The sequence below is a fragment of the Triturus cristatus genome, chromosome 10, assembly GCF_964204655.1.
Source record: "Triturus cristatus chromosome 10, aTriCri1.1, whole genome shotgun sequence".
Lineage (NCBI taxonomy): Eukaryota > Metazoa > Chordata > Amphibia > Caudata > Salamandridae > Triturus > Triturus cristatus.
Genome location: NC_140593.1, coordinates 158,364,362 through 158,370,361, shown reverse-complemented (window position 1 = coordinate 158,370,361; position 6,000 = coordinate 158,364,362). Strand labels below are relative to the sequence as shown.

General features: G+C 42.5%; 1 long non-coding RNA gene across 1 annotated transcript in view; it reads right to left on the bottom strand.

Annotated features, from left to right (window-relative positions):
* Positions 1-213: 213 nt before the first annotated feature.
* LOC146789133 (uncharacterized) overlaps positions 214-6,000 on the bottom strand; it is a 207,552-nt gene continuing 201,765 nt past the window's right edge. Inside the window, exon 5 of the long non-coding RNA XR_014969749.1 lies at positions 214-329. This is a non-coding gene — a long non-coding RNA (uncharacterized LOC146789133). The remainder of the gene's footprint in view (positions 330-6,000) is intronic.

Sequence of the window (6,000 nt, the reverse complement as noted above, 5' to 3'; positions counted from 1 at the left end):
AGAGTATGTGGCATAACATTCAGAGCTGCCAACTTTGGAGCCCAATGAACAGAGTTCGAGTCTCACCTCCTGTCTTCCAAAATAAAATGTTGAGACATGGCAAACTAAAAAATATAAGTAAAACAATGGCGAAAGCTGCCATTTATTGGTGCCCCATTTCAAAGGGGATCTTGGCGGGAAAAAAAACAAGCCTGTTTGTCACCACTCCTTAAGGCACTTTACACTGCTACTGTCCTATAAATAACAGAAAGGAGAGCGAGCGTCTGTAAAAGATAAAGCGCAGCATCCATGAAGTGGGCACCGTGCTGAGTCAGGAAAACCCATGCACCCTGCAATAAAACAAAAAGAGTGTGTGAACACAAAAGGAACAAGCCAGTGCACGAAGTATACAAAACACAAACACTTAACATGAGCAGTGGCAGGCCAACAACAGTGCTCTCAAAGTATCCTAAATAACCTGAAGAGTAGGAGCACATGTAACTGGGGCAGTCCTCATGGGAGGATACAAAAGTCCAAAGGGTGGTACTTCTACGCATATTCACCGAACAAAAGTCAGTCTTTACAAAGGACAGTAAAACAGTAAGAGTAACCAATGAAAAAGATGGGTGGTGCTTAAAACCCATATTGTAGATACAGCATGTCTCGAAAAGACAGTGACATGCGCGGCCTAGGTGAGACCTAAAAACAGTTGTCTTTGTAGTTGTGAACTAGTTATTTTTGGTGTCCTAACCTCAAAACACTTGCAATTCACAAGTTGTGGAAGCACATGATATCACACATGGCCTCACTTACAAATTACATTATGACATGGACGGCGCACAGATCCCTTGCTTGGGACTAGAATCCAAGGACAGATTGAGGAATACAGCCTCTTGGCCCTTCCTAGAGGTTATGATTTATTGTATAGTGGTCTTTACTCTGTCTGTCTGGTTAATTAAGGATATTACACATGCTATCTTGATGGACACAGTACCATCAGCCCAGCAGTAATCTCTGTACCTTCAGAGGGAAGGCTGTCACAGCGGTTCCTCTAATAGTATCAGAAGTTTAGTGGATGGTTGCCGTCAGTTTTGATGGCCACCCACCTAACTTTTTGTTGTTCAAAATCAAATCCCAAAGTGGGAGTTTAAAAAAAAAACAAATCGCTAATGACCCCCAAACCCAGGAAGTTTATTCCTTGGGTGTGGGGGTAATTATTTTAATTTTTCTGTTCATCGCCATCAGCTTTTCCTTGATAGTGATGGACAGAAAAAAAGGGCATAAGACCATCAGCCCTAAATAGGGTGGGTGGTGTAATGTGCTTAATCTGATGGACAGTACTCTGTCAAGCTGTCAGAGTACGTTTTCTGCTGAGGGAGCCAACAGAGACACCGCCGACGGAATGCTGATGGTCTATTTAAATTTAAAAAACAGAGCGACACTGGTCCTGGGTTGCTTGTGTTCCGTTTCAGGGAGGACTTTGCTTGGCATTTCTGGCTGGACTGTTCCCAGCATGGTCAAGACTGATTTGCATATAGCTGGGTCCAAACTGAGGTGGATGGGGATGCGGCCCTGAGTGGCTGAGATTAATTGGAGCATTCCATCCATTACTTTTTGTATACTTTGTTTGTCACCTTTAAATAGGGTCGGTAGAACAAGAGTTTAGCCAACAGGGTACTTTGATGGAATACCCTGTCCAACAAACTCCAAATCAGGCCCGAAATGATGAGTCAAGTAATTGAGGCCCATACCCTAGAGGATTTGCATGGTTTATCTGTCTAAATTTGGTATGGCATTTTTTTATTTATCATTTAGTATTATAGGGCCCGATTCACAGAACTAACTTAAGACAAAATCCTAAACTTACTACCATTTTGGTATTCACAGAAGGCACTTACTCATTTTGGTATTCACAGAAGGCACTTACTCATTTCGGTATTCACAGAAGTTAGGAGTCCTAACTTTAGGACTCCTAAATGCCTTCTGTGAATACCGAAAGTCTTAAAATTAGGATTTTTCGCAGTTTAGTAGTAGTATAGTTAGGACTCCTAACTTTAGGACTCCTAAATGCCTTCTGTGAATACCGAAAGTCTTAAAATTAGGATTTTTCTCAATTTAGTAGTCCTAAATTTAGACTTAGGACTACTAAATTGAGAAAAATCCTAATTTTAAGAATTTCGGTATTCACAGAAGGCATTTAGGAGTCCTAAAGTTAGGAGTCCTAACTATACTACTACTAAACTGAGAAAAATCCTAATTTTAAGACTTTCGGTAGTCACAGAAGGCATTTAGGAGTCCTAAAGTTAGGAGTCCTAACTATACTACTACTAAACTGAGAAAAATCCTAATTTAAAGACTTTCGGTAGTCACAGAAGGCATTTAGGAGTCCTAAAGTTAGGAGTCCTAAACTTAGGACTACTAAATTGAGAAAAATCCTAATTTTAAGAATTTCGGTATTCACAGAAGGCATTTAGGAGTCCTAAAGTTAGGAGTCCTAACTATACTACTACTAAACTGAGAAAAATCCTAATTTTAAGACTTTCGGTATTCACAGAAGGCATTTAGGAGTCCTAAAGTTAGGACTCCTAACTTCTGTGAATACCGAAATGAGTAAGTGCCTTCTGTGAATACCAAAATGAGTAAGTGCCTTCTGTGAATACCAAAATGGTAGTAAGTTTAGGATTTTGTCTTAAGTTAGTTCTGTGAATCGGGCCCAAAGTGTTTTGCTGTTTCAAAGCCCAGCAGATAACAGTTGTCACTGATATCCAATTTAATACACATGACTTTGTAAAACAAATGGAGTACTCGGGTGCCTAATTCTGAGATGATGAGGAAGGAAGAAGGCAACCTTCAGTTGTAACAAAAATACAAACCTTTTCAAATTAACATGGTAATCAACATTTTCTCCCCTCAGAAACCAAGGTGCCCAAAAGAGTCTCTGAAATATCAGGGATGTGCACTTCCTTTCGGAACGGATAGCAAGAAAACTGCAGCAGTTACTGTTACGGTAAGGTAAGAATTTGCAGTTATATATTGTTTCCTCTTTTGCTATTTATTAATACAAATTAAGACAATAGTTCTAAAAATAGTTGTCAACCAAGACCAACTGCTTCGCCCCTCAGAGCTCATTCAGTCATCGATCTTATGTAAGTTCATAAAATGTTCACATATTTGCCTTGAGAAACATTTGGTATGAACATGCAACACCATGTACCTATAATTGCACAAACTCCTTCTTTGGCAACCACGATAAAATCAAGAACCATCCTGGTCTGTAAAATTATAGTTTGCTGCGCTTTCAATTTATTAGATATCAAGTCAAGAGTGACTGCAGATGAGGTTGCAATCTCTTCTAAGAGCTTGGACAACTGCTGGATCTTGTTGACAGACAGTTCACTCCAGAACTAGAAAACAGAATGGCAAAGGAACGAGCAGTCTCGGAAACCTCTAGGGGCACTCTTTTATGGAGAAGATGGTTTTTGGCTGGATGTGTCTTATAGCAGGTAGAACATAATCAGGATGTTAAAGTCGTGACTAGTCCTTTGTATAACCAGACATAGGCATGGTTACCATACACAAGGAATGTCCCTGGCAGATCACAGGTGCGACTACAGGTACATGGTACCCCTGACACAAGTCTAAAGTAATAAGGATATAGTTTTGTTATATTATGCTATGTTGATTTGTATAGCACACTAATCACCTGAGAGGGTTTCCAGGCGCTAGGGCAGGTGTGTAGGTGTGTGGTCCACTAGGTGCTTATACGAAGAGTCAGGTCTTCAGCTTCTTGGGGAGCTCAAGAAATGAGGAGGAGTCTCTGATGTGTTCAGGAAGGTCATTCTATGTTTTAGGTGCGATGTAGGAGAATGAGGGCCTCCAGTTTTGCTTTTGCGTATGCTGGATGTGTGTTCGAGTGAGAGTGAGACAGAAACAGAATAAAGCTGAGACGAGTTGAAGAAGTCATGTTCAGTAGGGCCCATAAAAATACTGCCATTCACAGCCCACTTTTTTGAGACAATACCAGCAAGATGAATAGCAGAGGTTGAAATGTGCTGGTCAGAAAAACAGAAATCTCCAGTTTTAAAGGAAAGGTTGATCGAGGTATTGTCACATTCAGTGGGATAGCACCAATGCAGATATGTTTCAAGACACTGTTCTTCTTTGACGAAAGGGATACCCCCATATGGAACAAGGTGTTAGATGGGCACAGATCCAGCATGAAGAAAGGTAGAGGTTCTGCTTGTACTGCTGCAGGAAATGTAAAAACTTAGGGGTGATTTACAAGCCGCCGCCGTTACGTCACTTTTGTGATGCAGCGGCATCGTAAACAATGCGCCACGTTGCGACACATTTACAAATTGATACATCTAGAGAGATGCGTCACATTATACCTGCGTCAGGTATAATGTATGCAGGGTGGGCGTTCTGGTGCAAGAAAGCCTCATAAAAGTGACGCAGTGAAATCTACAAGATTTCACGGCGTCACTTCTACGACACCACTGCGTCAAAACCTTACGCCTGCTGGAAGCAGGCGTAAGAAGTGAGGCAGCACAATAGGGATAGGCATTCATGAGCATTGCTGGAGTTGCACCACACTTGCGACACGACTCCAGCAATGTGTTACCTTTACGCCAACAGATGCGTGACGCATCTGTCAATCCTTGCGCCACAGTGTGCTGCATTGTAAATGCGATACATCCATGGTGGCGCAAGGATTTTTTTGCGTGACGCAATTGAACTGACTCATCTCTGCTAAAATGCAGAGATGCGTCAGTCCTTGTAAATCTGATAGAGTGAGAGTCAGTTTTGGAAGTGGGCACCCATAACCTGGCTCTTCCAAACAAAGCCACACAATGAGCAAACCAGCGATGCTCACAGCGTACACTACCGTGGTCACAGACCATAGCCCTGGGCAGGAAGAGGGACTGTATTACGCAGAGATCTGCACAGCTGGGTAGCAGCAGGAGCTCTTCCAGATGTCAGAGCAGAGGCACAGTAATTTTCTGGAGCTGTGGCTGTTTGTGCGGCAGGTGCATTACCACTTTGGCTGACAGGAAGAGGTGCAGGGGTGTCTCTATGAGTAGGTCTGGAGTCGTTTGGTTCAATGGTCCACTTGAAGTCTGATGCATGAAGTGTTTTTCGTGAGCAGAATCCAATAGGGACCTCCAAAATAAGTGCCAATTTTTGCCGGTGAATATTTATATATACCCAGTCACCAAGCTTTGGATCGTGACAGATTTCCATTGGGCAGGTTGGCAAGTCAGCTTGAATCTGAGAATGGAAGCTGTAGAGAGAGTGAATCAGTTGTTGATAATAGTGCAGAGTCACGTCATAATTCAGTTGCAAATCAGTAAAGCTGGAGACATCAAAGGGATAGCACTTAAGCCCTGTCTCACTACAAATCCTAACTATCTTGTGCCATGGAGTGCCATTAAATCTCTCTACTCTCCCCCTAAGACTCAGCGTGTTCAGCACAAGGAAAGGGTTATTTGATTCCTAACGCTTGACATAGTTCTTGGCCTACAGATGACACAACGTGATCCCCGACACAAAGTGATCCCCCTTGTCCCTCCCAATCCAAGGAGGCATTGTAAAAATAGGAATAAAAATCGAACAGCAAATTCTTGCTACAGTGAGTGCATCAGCTCAAGGACATCATCAGACTTCAGTGCACCCAGAAACATACATCCTACAATATAGGAAGAGCATCAAGGCGTTTGATGCCAGTGTGGATGTGAACAAAGCTTCCCATGGAGGTGGGTGGTTAGTGGAGGTGGCTTTGGCACTCTTCTCAATGTTGTGAGCTTGCCCATTGGCACAGGACCAGCAATACTGTTGAAAAATGTAAGGGAAAAAGGGACCAAACCAGGGAGTAGATGTTGCTCCAATCATGCCATCTCTGCTAATGTGGGCAATACTGTTGGGCACAGTACTGTTGGGCATGGTTCTGTTGGGCACGGTTCAGGAATAAAACTTTTTAGGGCAGCAACTCATTCTATCTTATCCCTCCATATTCCATCT